This window comes from Xenopus tropicalis, chromosome 5 (assembly GCF_000004195.4).
Source record: "Xenopus tropicalis strain Nigerian chromosome 5, UCB_Xtro_10.0, whole genome shotgun sequence".
Taxonomy (NCBI): Eukaryota; Metazoa; Chordata; class Amphibia; order Anura; family Pipidae; genus Xenopus; species Xenopus tropicalis.
In genome coordinates this window covers 112,601,969-112,619,944 of record NC_030681.2, presented here as the reverse complement: position 1 = coordinate 112,619,944, position 17,976 = coordinate 112,601,969, and the positions used below count along the sequence as shown (strand labels likewise).

Here is a 17,976-nt window from a genome sequence, read left to right as displayed (position 1 = left end):
TTGCTATGGGTTACTGCTCCTAGGCAGACTTAATGCCCCTTTATTACATAACCACCTAATAGCTCAACATGAGTGCAATAAAAAGGGCTTTTGTCTACTTGCAAGGACCAAACATGGAGTAAAAAGACTTCTGATAATTAAAACAGACAAAAAGTATGTTCAGCCCAAGCCCTATTTATTGCTCATGTTAAACAAGGGGGTATAGTGCCCTTTTATTGTATCAAGGTAGATATTAATTGTGCTTAATGCAGATGTTTGCTTTCTGTACATTTCCAATTCCTTAGCTTGGCAGAAGAAGGTACGACTTCAGCATCTCAAAATTCTCAGCGGTGAAACAATTTGTCATCTCCTATTAAAAGTAAAGCTAACAATTACATATTGTTAGTGATACCATACCATAACACCGGGTAGGCTGATTAGAAGTTGTCACAATGCTGGATGCTATAGAAATGTTGTGATCCTATGATCTTAAATGTATAAAACTTAACACACATTTATTCCACTGTTATATTTGGGTGCTGTGTAAAAATAAATCATTACAGCCATTTTATATATGTATTTTGGAAAAAATCCTGATTTGAAGGTCACTTGCTATATTCAGAAACCTTTAGGTGTGAGATAATACATGAGTATGTGTATGTGTACAGCAAAATAAGGATCAACATCTGTCAGTTTATGAGAATGCTAGAAACGAACTGCTCTGATTCCAAATACAGGTCTCTGGAGAGATTAGGATTCAGTGAGGAAGCACTGAAATGGAACCATTAGGCAACACTGATGGGTTTTTCAATGACAGCCTCAGTGATAATTACCTAGTTTAAACTTCATGTTGAATTTATCTAAAACCCCTGTTGATAATTGTGCTGATTATGTCTAAGTATAAAAAGAGCTATAAAGGTGCACGTTTGAGTATCTTACAAAACAACAAATAGGTATGTATAATTAATATATATATATATTAAATACATCAGGCTTGATTTACCAAGTATTGACCTGAGCAACAGCAGCAGTTCAATATTTACACCCATTTATCTAAACTTTCTTGACAGTCAGGAAAGTCCTGAACAAAATGACACATTTATCAAAGTTGACAAAGGTGTAGTTTGTCAGAACCAGCATGACTGCCTCAAATGCCATTCTATTCAGAGGGGAGATAGTGCTCAGCGCTGCTCAGTTATTACTGCTGAGGTAAAAACATATCAGGCATAGGTAAATTGGCCTCATAATATCACAATAAATAATATCAGGAATGGATACATAACAGAACTGTACACACATACTGTATATATAGGGGACCACAAGCCTCTAATGATGCCACTGTTCTGAGCTGATTCTATGAGCTTTTATGTCCATTTTGAACTTCTCTGAAGAAACCCCATGTATATATGTATAAAAAAGAAATATTTCTGTATATTCTTCTTCTGACAGCCCTGGTCAGTCAGGAAAGTTGAAAACAAAACACTATAAACCTGTGTTTATAGGTAAATAAGTAAATATAATACTAAGTTTCATTACGGACGGAATCCACATTTACAGAACAGTTAAACTATTGAAACCTTATCTGTTTTTGTGTCTGCTTTCTTGTGAAAGGATCTGCTCCATGGCTTTGCTGTTGCTAATTTAGATAGGCATGCTGCTTTTCATAAGATAAAATGTTAATGCTAATTTAAATACATTTTGATCATACTTCAAAGGCATGTCATGCAGGGATGAAATGAAAATAAAGGATACAACTTGATGGAGGATGAAGACTTCATGGCTTAATGCCAATGGCGCAGACTAGGCTCTTTTAGAGAAGCTTATTAACGAAAGCTATATATCAAATACTTTTTTTGTTCAAGAAAGCAATCATTAGTTCATATTATTTACATGAATTTCTGCAACATTAATTGTAATATTGAATCATTTGGAGGAAAAACCAAAGACTTTTTACTGATGCTTTGATGTTTTGCTAAATCTGTTAATAAGAAGTTTAACAAACAGGATTGAGAGACTTTTTCAGTGTGTCCTTGTTTTTAATATTGGGCATGGGGTGCTCGGAACATGGATGAAAGTTTACCAGGAGATTCATTACAGCACCTACGTTACTCTATGAAAAGCTCTGTTACAACTTGTAATTTTTTTAGGTTTGCAGACCTGTTTGGGAACTGCAGAACAGCAAACCTAACATAGATATTTTGATTCACGTGTTGTCATTTTTGTGAGCTGCACTGCTTGTTTTATTGTTGCATATTTACAGTAGTAGTCCCTGAGTTACTGCACTGGAAATATCGAAATCTGTAGGTACCCATTTACAATCTATATGTAGCTGTATTCAGTTCTGCATTATATTCCACTAAATGCATCAAAATGCAGGGTTAATCACATGGGTTTTGGCCTCATATTTCAATAAACATTAATTTCTGTACATCAGGGGAAAATTCTGCTTGGGATCTGGAGCCAAATGACTTCAAGTGACAACATCGGGCTCATTTACCAATGGTACTGCCCAGGGATATTTTCTTCTGTAGCATTGGGAGGAGAAAACTCCATCCTCGGGAGTCGGGGCTGGGCTGCCGGGGCCCATATTTTTCCCAGTGTCCCGGCAGCCCAGTCCAACCCTGTCAGCATTGTCTATTTTAGTAGCCATGAGAAGTAGCTTCTACTAATAACTCTGTGTGTCTTCACCCTTATACAGCTGGAGATTGTGCCTCGGTGCTTGCTTATAATGGAGTCTATGGGTGTTTATAGATAAAAGGTTTCCAGATAACAGATCCCATATCTGTGCTTGCAGAAATTCATTTTACCAAGATAAACCACATTCCTATACCCTGGCTTCCTAAAAACACTTTATATTTTTCAAGAAGGTACATATGCTTTCTAATCCAACCAACACTTAAATCAGCACATTTAAAGAAAAGTAAATTAATTATTACATTTTAATAAGAAGCTCCTGCCTCTTACTTTGCCACAGTGTAGCAATACCAGCTTTCTGAATGTTATTTCATTTTCTGAAGAAAAAAAATTATGGCTTGGGGCATTTAATAATGGGGGCACCATAACGGGGGATGGGGGGGATGCTCAACACTGACATATTTCCTACTGTGACATGAGCATATTTTACAATACAATTACCAATATATTTAGCAAACTGTATTCTGCTTTTTACCAAAGGTTATAGTCCAATGCAGTGAAATCAGACAATGCAAAATGAACAACTTTCTATCAACCACATTATTGTAATGCAAATACAGGTATCTCTGAACCCATTTGTCCTTGAAGAAAAAGATTTAAGGATGTTTTTTTTTGCAAATAAATTATTTTTAATCAGGTATAAAAGTATGATGATCTGTACATAAACTGTTTATACTTGATCCCCACTTAATGTCCTACTTTTCAGTTCTTTTAATATACAGTATACAGAAGCTTTATAACAACATTTCAGTTTCAGATACATTTGGATCGGGAATATGACCTTTACTGGTCTATTGTTCACTTTTTTCTTTCTTCTTTGTAACAAAATATATTTTACAACGTGTGCCTTTGTTTCGTGTTTTGGCTATGGAATTACATTTCCAACAATGAAGCTCTGTAATAATGCATTCTTGAAATTAATAGAAAGGGCTATGGTACATTTCTGTTAATGTCAACCACCTTTGCTCTTACAGAGGAATAATGCTATTCATAATGGCTACAAAGGAAAAGTCCTTTTCTCCCCGTAGTATAACTATTTTCTTAAAATTTCTGTGCTCTCATTAGTAATTCAATTCTTTGTCATTTTCCTATCTGAGCAGCTATTATGTTTTTTGGGTGAGACCCTCTTCGTGTTTGAATTCACTACCGTATGATATGTCTGCCAATATCATCTATCATTTCTATACTGCCATTTCTGATTTTTTTTGTTTACCTAATTTGCACTTCACAACTCAATCAAATTCTAACTATGCATCGTCTCTTGAATAGATGATTTCTGTACAAAATGCAGCTTTCTCATTTTGTTGGTTATTATTCAGTTCTAAGATTTTGCTTGCTACTCTTGCAGATTCTTTACTGGTCATTTTTCTACTATGCTACCCTGTATATTTATGTGCTTGATATTGCATATCTTTGATGTTCATATGATGTTTCATCTATAAACTATGTTGCTCCTATTGTAAAATACTGTGTATAACTCACTGTTTGTAGGTAAAACAGCTTTACAATTTACAAAAAGAAGAAGCAGATATACTGTGATAGATATTGAGACTTGAAAGTTATGGCTTAGTAGTAACTTTTTTTTTTATAACAGACTACTTGTAAGACTTCACCTATTACAGTATATAAGAATACATATATGTATGCCTTCTGCCTTTGCATGGTGATTTAATCATTGTGCATCTCCTAGCTAATGGGTGAAATCAGCAGAGCAACCATGCCATACCATGATGATCAAAGGATAGGAACTGACCCTTGGAGTTTGCCTGTGACAGGAAATGGAGCAGATGATATCTCAAAGTACTATCTGACCACTGGGGTTTGCCAATAGGAAGCAGGAGACCATATGATATCTGAAATGACTATCTGACCATTGGGGTATGCCAATGGGAGGCAAGGAAGCAGGTAATATCTGTAATTACCATTTGACCCTTGGGGTTTGCAAGGGAGCAAATGATGTCTGAAATTACTATCTCATCCTTGTGGTTTGCCAATGGTTGGCAGCGGAGCAGGTAATATATGAAATTACTATCTGACCCTTTGGGTTTGCCGATGTAAGACAAATTACTATTAACCCATGGCTTGTCATTGGGAGGTAAGGGAGCAGCTGATGCCTGAAGTTACTATGTAACCATTTAGGTTTGCTAGTTAAAGGCAAGGGAGCAGATTATATCTGATATTACTCTGACCCTTAGTTTGTCCTTGAGAGACAAAGGCCCAGGCAATATGCACAGTTGCTATCTGACCCTTGGGGTTTGTCAGTGAGAGGCAAAGGAGCAGATAATGTCACATTTTAGATAACGTCTCTGCTGAGTAAAGACTGCACCTAGCTGCTGTACTATGATCAGTTGGAATTTTCAATGCTGTAGAAAGTTGGTTTAGGACAAAAGGGAAGAAATTGATGCTCTTACTGTTGAGAATACAGATTTACTGCAAGAATGTATATGCCTTAATTCAGATCTTTTGCACCATTTTTCATCTAAAGGCCATATACTGTATGTTTAAAGGCAAAAGTTGTCGGCAATGCAGTCATTTTTCTAACCTCACAACCAGTGTTCTATTGTAGAAAGACAAAACATTTATTAAAACTTTTTTTCCCTCAGAATAAAATATATATATGCATTCTGTCTTTCACCTCAGTGCTCAACTAAAGCAGCTTGCTTGTCTATTTTCAGAAGTTTTAAATTGAACATTTTGACATGATGCTTGGCTCCTTTGGATCTACTTGATAGCACAGCCTACTGTAAAGAATGAAAGAGCAATCAGGCCTCTGACATGAAAGAAGAGATTAATGTGGCAATCCAGGCAAAATCGGAGCAGGTAGTATCTCTTCTTATTGTATTGCAGGCAGTACTCCCACTCTCTCCTCAAAAAGTAATTACGGATGTCGTGTACATCTGTTGGAGGGCTACCGCACTTAGCGCAACATCCACAAAATAAAGATGTCAGTGATTTATATCCAGCTATGGAGGACGATAGCAAAAGTACATTAAATTAAATATCTTACTGGGCTGAAATTGACTGCTTTGGTATCTGAAACACAATCAGGTTCAAAACTTTCTTCAGAAAAGGTGAATACATGAACTGTATGATAAACTATTCAGTTTGTTTATTGCAAGAAGCTTGGTGAGATTCTGTTGGAGTCTTTCTACACTGAAGCTGTATATCTTTGCTTGTGCCAGGAAATTAGACAGGCACTCTGATATATTCACCCTCCATTCTAGCCGCTGCCCTGTTGCTAGGTAAGAGGCATCCTAGAAACAAGATAACAGCGGAATTTTCAACTACAGGGGTGCAGAAAAAATATTTCAAATACCCGGTGCTCAAAAACTATTTCGAAAGGCTACAATTGTATTGTTATTGTTCCTTTTTATTACTTAATTTTCTATCTATGCCCTGTCTCTCCTTCAAACCATTGTCTGGTTGCTAGGTTAAGGTGTACCCTAGCAAACAGACTGCTGCCGAAATTCCAAACTGGAGAGCTGCTGAACAAAAAGGCAAATAAACTAAGAAAATGAAGACCAGTTGCAAATTGTTTTAGGATAGCACTCTCTACATTATACTAAAGTTTTTAAAGTTATACAAGTTTTTAAAGTTATAGAAAAACGATGCGAGAAGGGAGAGGTGAAGGAGGTCTATGCAGGCCAGTTAAGGGGGCTTTTCGGCCTGGGGGGGGTGTAGTTCTCCTTTAACGCAACAGTGCAGCAGTTCTAACCATGTTACTATGGTGATGCTGTGGGCAGCATGGTGGCATCCTGGTGGACATTGCTGCACTAAAGCTCTGGGTCTTAAACTGAGCAAGAATTTGTTTTGCATGGGCTTTCCTGTCTACACTAATTTCTTACCACAATCCAAAAAGGTTAATTAGTACCTTATAAAACTGACTTAAAGGGGACCTGTCACCCCAAGAAATAATTTCAATTTCTTTTCTATTGTGCTTGTTAAGCAAACTTAACTTCACATACTATATAAATCTTGTTTCCTTCAGTCTTGGTAATATACAATCACAGCCAGCAGGCATCTGCCATTTTCTGGGCACTGTTATTAAGGCACGCTTTGTATCGCCCCAAAATCTACACAATGAGATGGTGAGAAGGTAGGGAGAATGTGAGTTCTGAATGCCTAAGGCATAGAGGCGGGACAGGTAGTATATGATTGACAGCTGGGATATTTAAATGCATTTATAATGGGTTTGAATGTGTTAATATAAAAATGAATTTTGGTTTCATGTTTCATTTGACTTTTATTATTCAGCTTTTTATGTCTGGGTGACAGGTCCACTTTAAATAACAAGAATAATGTTCTCTGTGCTGCATATTGGTGCTTTATAAATAAAGGATAATAATAATGTTTGTTCACAGGAGACATGCGGAATAATCACAGGGACTGATCACTCTGACCTTAGAAATCAAGCTTGGGTTAGACCTGGTTCTTATACACTGAGGCGACCCATACTTGGTTTCTGAGGCTGAAGTGCTATAGCTGTGAATGCACACTGAGCAAAATCATCATTGCTTTCACATGGTTTGCTATTTTACAATTCAAATACAATTCCATTAACTTTTTCTACATTTTAATTGGAAAATGAAGGCAGGATTTAAAACACATTTTCTTTGTTTAATGTTTAATATGCCGTTTTAAAGAAAAAAGACAAAAACTGAGTGGGTGCCATTGTGAAGGGGTCTGTAGAGGGATAAAAAATGATCTTCATATGGGGGTGGGTAAATGATTAACAGGAAAAAGAGGGAAGCAATGTTTACAATTACTTTGTTGGCTAATGGATATTGGAATTAACTGATTAGCAACATGTACATTTGCTGAAATAAAATAAATTGCAAAGGGAGGTATGGCTGCCTGTAGATTTCTTCAAATAAAGTAGAGAATAGCTACAGTATATTAAAGCGGGCAGGATATGAAAATCCCACCACCTGACATGGTGAAGTAATAAAATAATTGCAAGCTTCTATGACAACTAGGTTCTTTCATTATGTTGATTTGAAAAACCCAAACTACTTTTCTTCCACTTTAGCTTATTCTTCCGCTTTTTCTATTTCTTATTCTTAGCGCCCCCATTCTCTAAACGCTACTCCTCCTACAGTTTTAGGGGTACAACACCCAAACTCTCCACACTTCTTTGCCCTATAGTGGAGCAGGTTGCTTGTGCTTTTCTAAGCATTCCCCCCTCCGGTTTTTAAATATAAAATGCTGCCTTTCTCACACTATTTATGCCAGGATGCCCAAACTTTGCAGTTTGTCACTGGGTGACAACCACCAATCACAATTCACCTATTGACTCTTATTGATTTAAATTTAAACTGCTGTCATTCTTTAACTATTAATCCTAAGGTCCCTAAACTTTGCAGAGTTAGTCACCGGGTAACCACAGTTCCAGGCAAGAAAAAGTGGGTGGAGCCACCAACCGCCAATCAGATGTCACTCATTGACTTTCAGTGGGGAAATTTAAATTACTGCCATTCAGACACTATTAAAACTAGGGTCCCCAAACTTTGCACAGTGGTTTTTACTATATCACTGTGGTCCAAGAAAAAAAAACTGGGTGGAGCCTGCAACAGCCAATCAGATTTTATTCAGTGATGAGTTTTTCAAACCAACATAAAGTTTGTTTTTAAATTTTTCATTCTAGTTAAATGTGTTGTCCATTTTTCCCTGAAAAGTATGAGGCCTAGTTTATAAAGTACATGGCAGAATGCAAAGAGCAAAAATGCTGGTTGTCTTGTTAAATATTTCTTGGATGGTACTGTCAATAGTGCCCAAGGGAAAGAGGTAGGAAGTAGAGGTTATTGTACTGGGGTGATTGGCACAGGGTTACATGACACATATCCTTACTCTACTGCACTGGAGGTTCTGCTGTAAGATGTCATAGACAGTCACTATTTAGTGGGCCTGTGGGGGCTGTTTGAGCCTCTGTGTTCTTTAAATGCTAGGGCCAATTTTGAATTCCAGTCTGGACCTGTCTGTATATATTTAAGAGTCTGATCACTCCCCCCAGGTCTCTAAGGGCGAAGACACACAGGGCAATTAGTCGTTGCAACTTTTAAGGAAGTCCATTGCGGCGACAAATCTCAGGGACTTTTCTTCCATAGGCTATAATAGAAGTTGCTGCAGCTAAATGCTCACAAATTCTCACTGCGCCCTGTTTGTTATTGCCCTAATGTTACAGTCTAAAGGAATCTTAACATAACTACTGGCATGGACATTCAGGTATGACTACTTATCAGGGCAGCAGGAATGACTTAGTCTCAGAAGTCACATTAGATTCTTTTGGATTGATCTTCTGGTATTTGACCCTCCTGCTTGATTGTAACCATTCTGTTTGCTGCCCAAACTGACCTGTGCCCTGAATATGATTACAAGATTGTTTAACCCTTCTGATACCACATTGTCGGACGGTTTGCTGGCCTGAACACAAGCTTCCTCCTCAGAAACCCATAAGGAGCCGAGTGGGCCCTAAACAGTGAGTAGTTGGTCAAAAAAAAAAAGAATTCCTGTGTGAACTGCTTTAAAGCCAGGATCTCCATCAGAACCAGGGAACCATTCTAATGAAGAGCATTCCATCCACAAAAGAAAGTATTTCTTAGAATATGTGCTGATTTGGTGCCTGTGTCAGGTATGAGTGTGTCCATAGCCATAGAACAGTTAAGGGCTTGCATTAGTATGTGGGTGTATACTGTGTAAAAATGCCTGTGCTGCATAAGGGAAAATTCATGTGTTAAAAAAAGAAAACATTGTAAAAATAAAATTGTACAAGGAATTGGCTGCTAACATACTACAGGGGTACTAATGTATATAAGGGGGAAGTTAAGCGCTAATATACTTTAAAAGGAAATTTCATGGTGAGCTGGAAAAAAAATTAAAGCAATCAACATTTTTTATTTCACAAAGCCCTTGGTCCACCCCATTAGCTCACTAACTGCATTTCTAATCAATTATAAAGAAAAGCTATGTAACCTGCTGTGTTGCCGAGGATTAATGCATTACATAATCAAGATCAAGTTTAGACATCAAAGACGGAATAGAAGCAAATTTGGTTTTCAATTTGTTATAGTTTGTAATAATTTTATTACTTCATCATGGGAAGGCTTTTCTGGTTCACAGACACTTAGTATAAAAAGCAATTTTCAGTGTCAAAATCTGCTGTATAAATGTAGTAAGTTTGAGAGCTGTCATGTTCAGATAGGCTATAGATTGCTACCCATTCTTTTACCCATCAATGTAATTTTAGTTGCATCACAGCTAGAGTCCTGCCATGGGCACATGTGGGTTACTCACAAAGAGCAATAGTTGTTTGGTTTGCGCATGTCTCATAGTCGCATGTCTCATAGTGGGATTCTCTGCCTCACTGCCTCCTTCCCCTAAGCTTGGATGGCATCACTTTTATGGGGTTATATAATAAAAGGAGCTAAGTTTGCCCTGGTACAATAAAGTTAAGGGCCGTGACAGATGGGGAGATTAGTTGCCCGCAACTAATCTAACTTGTCACAGGCGACTAATCTCCTCGATATGCCATCCCATCGGCTAAAATGTAAATCGCCGGTGGGATGGCATATGCGGCGATTTGCGGAGAGGCAACTTCGGCGATCGCGCCACTGCATATGCCATCCCACCCGCAATTTACATTTTCAATGGTGGGATGGCATTTCGGGGGGATTAGTCGCCCGCAACAAGGGAGATTTATCGTGCGCCGACTAATCTCCCTGTGTGCCACAGCCCTTAATGGTTGTCTGGATATAAACAAGCATCTTATTGGTTTGCTATGGGTTACTGAATCTGGGCAAACTTAGTGCCTTTTATTATATGTGGGAGTTAGTGTTGTAGTGGCCAATGGGAAGTAAGAAGCAATGAAACTCTCCAGTTCGGAGAAGTCTAAACAGTGTCATACCAGCAATCCAGAGCCTACAGAGTTCAGTGAAATAAGCTGGGTTGGACAAATAATTGTACACATTTGCTTTCTAAATTTATGACATTTGGTTTTCTTCAGACAATATGTTAATGTATTATCAATCTCTTTAATGTATTATCAATCTCTACCAATATTTTTTTGCCCTCATTTATGGTATGCCAATGTGTTAATGCCATGTAGTTGTATATGCACGGCACACAAAGGGAGGAACTTCTCAAGGCAAGTGTTAATTCCAGAGCTCTTTTGCATCCACATATCCTCTACTTTGCACCTTGCATGCATTCATTAAGAGCTAAACTACATGGGCAGTTTTGAAGAATGGTGTTGGATCGACAAAACACACGTGAGATGTAGTTGCATTGGTTACAAAAAAAAATGGAACTCATTTGGAAAAATCTGATGTAAACTAGATGGAAGCTTTGCCATCTGACATGACATGCCTGCTGGAAGGGAACACCGAATGCTATGTCTGCATCCGATAAATGATGATCTGATGGTGCCTGAAATACTTTTTTCTCTCATTGAAATACATTTGCTGTCAGATGAAGAGGCAGGAGCAAAAGACATCAGCCTCTCCAGATTAAAATTTGTGAGGGTTTGTTCAACACCTGTTATCAAACCATGCCTAAGAACACACAGACATACTTTACCTTTTTCTTACCTCCCCAAACGCTTAAATAACTGGTGATTTAGATATCAACCACTGATCATGAACATGGAGAAGAGGGGGTGAGCTGACTTTCACTTTTTTACTACAGCTGCTTGAGCAAGGTAACTCTGCGACCCTCTCCCTCAGCTGAGCCCTCATGATGGTGTTGGAGGAAGTAGAACTACAAATTAGATGCTGTGATGAACAACCAACCATGAACTGTTGATTTAACATTAAAAAGACACTTGTGTAGTAGAATGGTCCCACTCTAGGCAATGTGAATGTAGTCATTTAGTACAAGATACAGACAATTAGGAACCTGTACCAATTAGAAGATGGGCAGAAGTTTATGGTAGAGACACCCTGTAGTTGTCTGGATTTGCTGTAGTGGAAACCTCTCAAGGACTTATACTGACTCTTTTCGCATGAGTAGCCCCATAATTTAGGTGAGGTATGGCCTGGGAGAGCTACCTCTGGTCTATCAATCCTTGATGGATCCAAATGCTGCTTTTGCTAAGATAACCTGATTATCTAAATCTTTAATGAGGTCCCTGGTGCTTGACTTTGCTAAGAGGTTGGTTCCCATAGGGTGTGATCTTCTCTCTGGGGTCTTCTGCTCCAAGCTCTCCAGCTGCATTCACCCATGGTAACAGGTGGAAGCGTCATGTGCACCCTCCCATACCTAGTACAGGTATTAACCCTTTGGATCCCCTACAATGCAATCTCCTAATGCAAAATCGATTTTGTTATGCAAATAAAAATGTTGCCATATCTTTATAAAAGAAAATATGAATTTGAGTTTTTTTGCATCAATCTAGATGAACTTAAAAAGTTTCTAGTTGTACAGTCTGCTCTTTTACATGCACAGTATCTCTGTAATTAAGCAGCTGCTTCAGAATGTGAGTCCATGACCATGGCACTGGATACCAAGTAATAGAATTCTTCATCAATTATTTTAGACCCCTGAGGAAAGTGTTCCCTGGCAACACTTTGTTATAAAGGAGAAAATTGTTTATTTAATATTTTTGTCATAACCACATGATTTTAAACGTGTGCTTTAGTATTAAACATATAATTGTTTTAAATATCTTGTAATAATAAAAAATGTAATGTTGACATTAATAAACCCTGTTCTACAGAGCAGACTCCACCAATCAAACTAGTACAGCCATCAAGAAACATATTATTTTTAAGGTGTTGGAAATATGAGCATGGTGACTATACTATGGTGACATATAAACATTGCAGTCTTATTTGCCAAACCCTCCCTAAAATCCCACCCTTACCCCTTTCCCTAACTTACCCTAACTAAATCAACCTATATTAACATAACTTATACTTTGCAAATATGTCTTTTTGATTGTAAAGAGAAAATGCATTACACATCTTTGCAAGTTATAACTTGGATAAAAAGGCATATTAATAAAGGATATCAATACAAGAAATGTGCACCTTTACTCTGTGTAATGGATCCTATAAATACATATACACCAAGGGGGGGAATTCAGGATAAAACTGAATGTATATATCATGTTACAGTCGGCTGCACAAAGTAATAACCATAAGAACAAAGGGTCAGAGAAGGGCAGCACTGAAGCAAAAGGTCCTATGTATTAATAAAAGGTATTCTTGGTGTTTATTCATACCCATGGCCTGATCAGGACACAAAATGGATTAGTCACAAGCTGTTTGATGCTGATGGTTGAGGATTTATTTTGAAATGCATGTCCCAAAACGGGGCTTACTTAATTGGTGTGTGCTTCTACCAACTTTTCAGACATTGGCGTTGAGAAAACCCCAATGTTTCGGAACACAGTACTTTGTCAAGAGGATTCAGCTGTACCCACGTCCCCTCCCCCCTGCTTACTTCCTGGACAAAGACTCCTTTCCTTTTCCATAAGTGATTACACATCAGTTTTGACACCTGGACTAGGCTTTTCCAGCCTAAGTGAGCACAGCTCCTGTTATTTTCCACACTTGCTCTGTCTTATTGAGCATTTCAGAAGAGAGTTACCTCTAAAATCATTTAATATCATTTAATATCATTTAATATCATTACTAGGGATGCAGTTTTGTATATGTGGTCATAAAACTTCAAAAATATCATTATATTCTATAGTAGTGGAAACATGGTAATATTACTGCATAGAGATTTGAATGTTGCATTGCTAATAACATCGTGTTTAATATCACTAGTCAGATAAACCATGTTCAGCTTTGTCAGAAGTGCTATAACAAAAAGTAACCTTTTCCGCTTGAAGCCACTAATTATTCTTTGTTCTACAGATGATCGTTATGCAGGCATCTACCTGTTCCTTGTGTCCGGGGCTCGCCATGTGAGTGAATAGTGCAATCCATTCAAGTGTGAAAGGTTCGCCAATTAAGGACTGGAAAAGGGCAAATTGAATTAAAAAGCAAATGGAAGATTAAAGAGAAGAAGTGCTTTATTGCTATTGTCCTGCATAAGATAAAACATTTCCTTATTGCTTTTCCAATGAAAGAAAGATACTTAATGATCAAAAGAAACCCTAATATTATGCCTGACCAGCTTCTTTGGCCAATATACTTTAGAAGGACATTGCTCCATGTTGTATGAACACACTCATTATCTGACCTTCACCATCCAGCACATCTTTACCCAGGCTAGGGAAACAAAACACAGCAATATATCACTTTTTGATAAGTGAATATGAGGACAGTAGTAAAATGTACAAATAAATGCAGTTATAGGTGCACTATCATGTTCATGTGGCACTGCAGGTGTATATGTATGTGTCCCTCTCTCTGTCTCACAGAAATGAAACAGTTGCAACCAGTGGAGGAGGCCAAACTGCATTAAAGCTGATGAGGTTCCCTTACAGGATAGCTCTCTGTATACATGTTATGAACAAAAACTAGATTTCTATTATAAGTTAAATGCATTTGAAATACCAACGTGGTTCTTTTAAGAAACAAATGTTTTTTAAGAACCATTACACAAAAAATATATATTTATGATCCATAAGTTTTTAATGCATTAAAACATATCCTCATATTTGTCTATCTTTCCTTATATCTAAGGTCAGAGACAAATACATTGGTAATTAGGCAACAAAATAAAGAGAAACATATGCTCATAAGTAAACAAATCATCAGCATCTCACCCGTAGTATAGATGGGCCCAGGTGCTCATGCCCCAGACCTTCAGCTTAAGGGAGCCATCATGGATACATCACAAAGGTAGAAAAAAGGCAGCCACTCCAGGATTTTAGTGAAAAAAAGGCAGTTGTTCACGAAAGAGTGAAGTAAAATCACAAAAGGTTTATTATACTAACACATAATACATTAAGGTACCTTATTTTAAAATATCATTGAACTTCAAGGGGACTTCTTATTTCATGGATAACATTGCCGAAATATAAACCCATATCCATATCCTTTACATTCAGGCACCACTGAAATACTTTGCAATTCTTTTACACATTTAAAACCTATAGTTTGAGTCTATACCCTCCTTTGGACAATGCTTGAAATCTGCCCACTTTTACCAGCAAATGTCATTTGTATGTCATACAGTGGTGCCAGCCCCCCTGCAAAAAAAAGAATCTTCAGAGGGGTCCAGCACATACAGTAAACCCTCACTGCCTGCCCTGGTCCCTGTCTGCTTATGTGATAAGAAAGCAGCTGGGGAGGGGTGATTTTCATAGCTATAGAGGAAGCTGTCCCAGTGGTCTATAAATGTAATATTTGAAGCATTTAACTTCACTTTCACACATCACGCTCTGCTATAAGAATATCAGTAGGATTGTCAGAGGCATCCTACCCACTTCTGTTAAATGCAATAATACTGGGAGCCATAAAAAAAACTCATTGGCAGCTTGTAATATTACACTTAACAGAAAGGCTTTCTTAATAAATTAAAAATGTGTCCCTGCACAGTCACCAAGACCTCCATAAATACAGTAGAATTTGGTTCTACAATATGAAAATATAATTAAAGCAAGGTGCATAACTGATTGTAAGCCAAATTTGGGCCATAAAGCTGATTCTGTAACTTAATTTAGCTTTCTCGAGAAAATCTGCAGTAAGGATTATATTTATTGATGTTATAATTGAATGATTAACATATAAATGAACATTTATGTATATGCTAAAAATCTACAGGGGTTTTAGTGAAATTGAGGAATATTTGCTCCATTTTTATCCATCTTTTTAAATTCCATACAGAGCAGAGATTATACATCATTCATAGCAGCCCAGAAGAGGCACGTACCTAGGGTGCAAGGATGGTGGGGGTGCTAGGACCCTAGGCACATACCTCCTCTAACACTTTGCAATGGATATTCCGGGCAGGGACTGGATATGAGGGTCAAATTGCTGAGCAGAGTTAGAGAGTTGGTGAGCTCAAACAGCAGGGTGAAAGTAGTTTTTGAGTGGAGGTGGGCGGGGTGAGGCTGGGGGCCTGCCTAATGTGTTGGCCTGGCTCTGCATCAGATGATGCCCCAGTGGAGCCTACAATCTAGTCCCTATCACATTCACACAAAGGGAAGTTACATTAGGAAGTAGCCTGCCTGTGTGTTTATTTAGTATGTGAGTGAAGCCAAACAAGCACGGGGTAAACATACAACCTTCTTACAGATAGGACTTTCTCACATTTACTTTCCAACTGGGAGCTAATAATTTGCTAAAATTAACTTTATGCACATTTCCAAGTTCCTTGCAGAAATATTGAGATATATGACATAGCTTCACACACAATTGAAAGCATGATTTTTTTTCGGTGGCAAATTGGAAATAAAGCAATCAGTGATGAGTTGGGCTTGCTTCCCACATCGCCTGTGCGCCATGCAGAAAACTTCACGTCTGAGAGACAGGAAACAGTCTGGTAAACAAACTTAATTAAAACATTAAGAAGAAACTTCACTTCGGATGACTTCATTTGGATGTGCCTTGCTGGAGAGGTAGCCACAATTATGTAGCGAGTAACTCAGGGTGCTTCTCTGTAAATCATTTCATACAGAAAGCAGCATCTTTGCAGCCGAGAAACATACATAATTTACAAGAATCTCTTGAAATGTAAGTCATGTTGGTTATTTATTGATACTGATTTCGTGGACATAGTATCCTGCCTTTTCTGGTGTTATCATGAGGAAACATCTACTGGCAACATACATATTTCCTTTTATTATATCCGCTTGTATTTCATGATCTACTCTACCGTCTTGTGTCATTTTATATATACAGTGCTTTGACAGGTTTCTGCAGTAGCAATGGCTGGTGTTTGCTTTAAAGTGTAGGAAAGAGTATGAATGTCTTTATTTTCTTAATTTTTCTATTAACCTTTCTACATAGACCTGGCTACTCACCAATATGATGAATCCCTTCTCATTTATTAAGGAATAGACTTGATAGTGTAAGAAAGTCAACATACATTTTGGTTTAATTAATGCAACAATAATCATATTTTATTTTGCACAAAAATATGGTCTGGAGAAAAAAGGGTTAACTTTCCCTCTCAACCTGGTAATCAAGTGGCAGCTGAGGGTAGAGCTGTTTTTGCTTGTAAAAGGGATGTGCTCCCACACCTATGGGCTCTCTTGTGTGTAAAGGAGACACACAGACCTGGCTGTTTCTTCTGTGTAAGACTAATGGAGCCTGAAAGAGAGCCAAGGGGACAGAGAAAAAGGCAACCTGTGGTACTGGCTAGTGAGAGAGAAGTTGCCTCTCCAGTTACAGCTGTGTGTAGAGATGGAAAGCCGTAAAGGTATTGGATACCTAGTTTGTGTTTGGGAGGTGAAAACCCATATAGATCCTGAGGAGTCTGGGTTATTCATCTATTTACCAAGAGACTTTGGGAAAAGTGACTATATTTTGTTGCCCTATTGCATGAAAGCAACAGATTCACTCATCATTAGGGAAAGCTGAACAGGTGAGAGTTAGGCCTAGTTAGGACAGGTGTAGCTCTGTAATAGCACACTATAGCAGTGTGAGCCAGGCCAGAAAGTTAGAATGGGCAGTGCTTGCCCCACTAAGAGGAGTGTGGGGGTAGCTTCATAGCAGGTAGCCTACCAGTTAGGGGTGGACTAAGCAGGACAGTGTTGTGGTAGGTCCTATCAAGGTGCTTCAGGCAAGGAGTCAGACTGGCGTTGGAGACCCATCACAGACTGCCCGGTGAAGTTGGTGTCTTGAGCTCAGCCCTTTAGAGTGGAAAGTAATGACAGGTTCCCTATTATTCCCACTGGAGGCTAATCCGGAGGCTAATGACCAAAGTCCTGAAACAATTGCTTGGCACCTGACACTGGTTCTCAGTCTGAATAAAACTAAAATACAACTCCTGGTGACAGTTTCCTATTGTGGGATTGGTACTAGACAAGGATTACTGCCTACAGGTTTTTATGTACATAACTGATATCATTCAGGTGTTTCAGGGCCATACCTTTTGAATGAAGCATCTCTTAGACATAAATACCAAAGTTTAATTCAGCAAGAAACACCAGTATAATAAATACAATGTGTAAGTGAGATATTACCCCTGTTAAGTATTATTGGGTGAGCTTTCATACTGATCTTGTGTCATGTGAATTGATGCTTGCCTGTTAATGCTAAGTATTTATAAAGTTAAGACTTCTTGTCTGTCTGAAAGCTGAAGCTCATATGAGACTGAGCTAATATCACATACCTGTTATCCCACCAACAACCCCTTTAAAGACTTATTTCACTGACCAATACACATTGTATACATTGTATCTGTCTG

At 38.1% G+C, this 17,976-nt stretch overlaps 1 long non-coding RNA gene and 1 other non-coding gene across 2 annotated transcripts in view; both read left to right on the top strand.

Moving 5' to 3' along the window:
* The window catches only part of LOC116411061, a 39,185-nt gene extending 22,705 nt beyond the window's left edge, over nucleotides 1–16,480 (top strand). Inside the window, exons 2-3 of the long non-coding RNA XR_004222797.1 lie at nucleotides 5,349–5,493; nucleotides 13,530–16,480. This is a non-coding gene — a long non-coding RNA (uncharacterized LOC116411061). The remainder of the gene's footprint in view (nucleotides 1–5,348; nucleotides 5,494–13,529) is intronic.
* On the top strand, nucleotides 7,070–7,149 carry mir551b (microRNA mir-551b). Its single transcript, NR_161936.1, has one exon. It is a non-coding gene; the product is annotated as a microRNA mir-551b (primary transcript).
* Nucleotides 16,481–17,976: the final 1,496 nt, after the last annotated feature.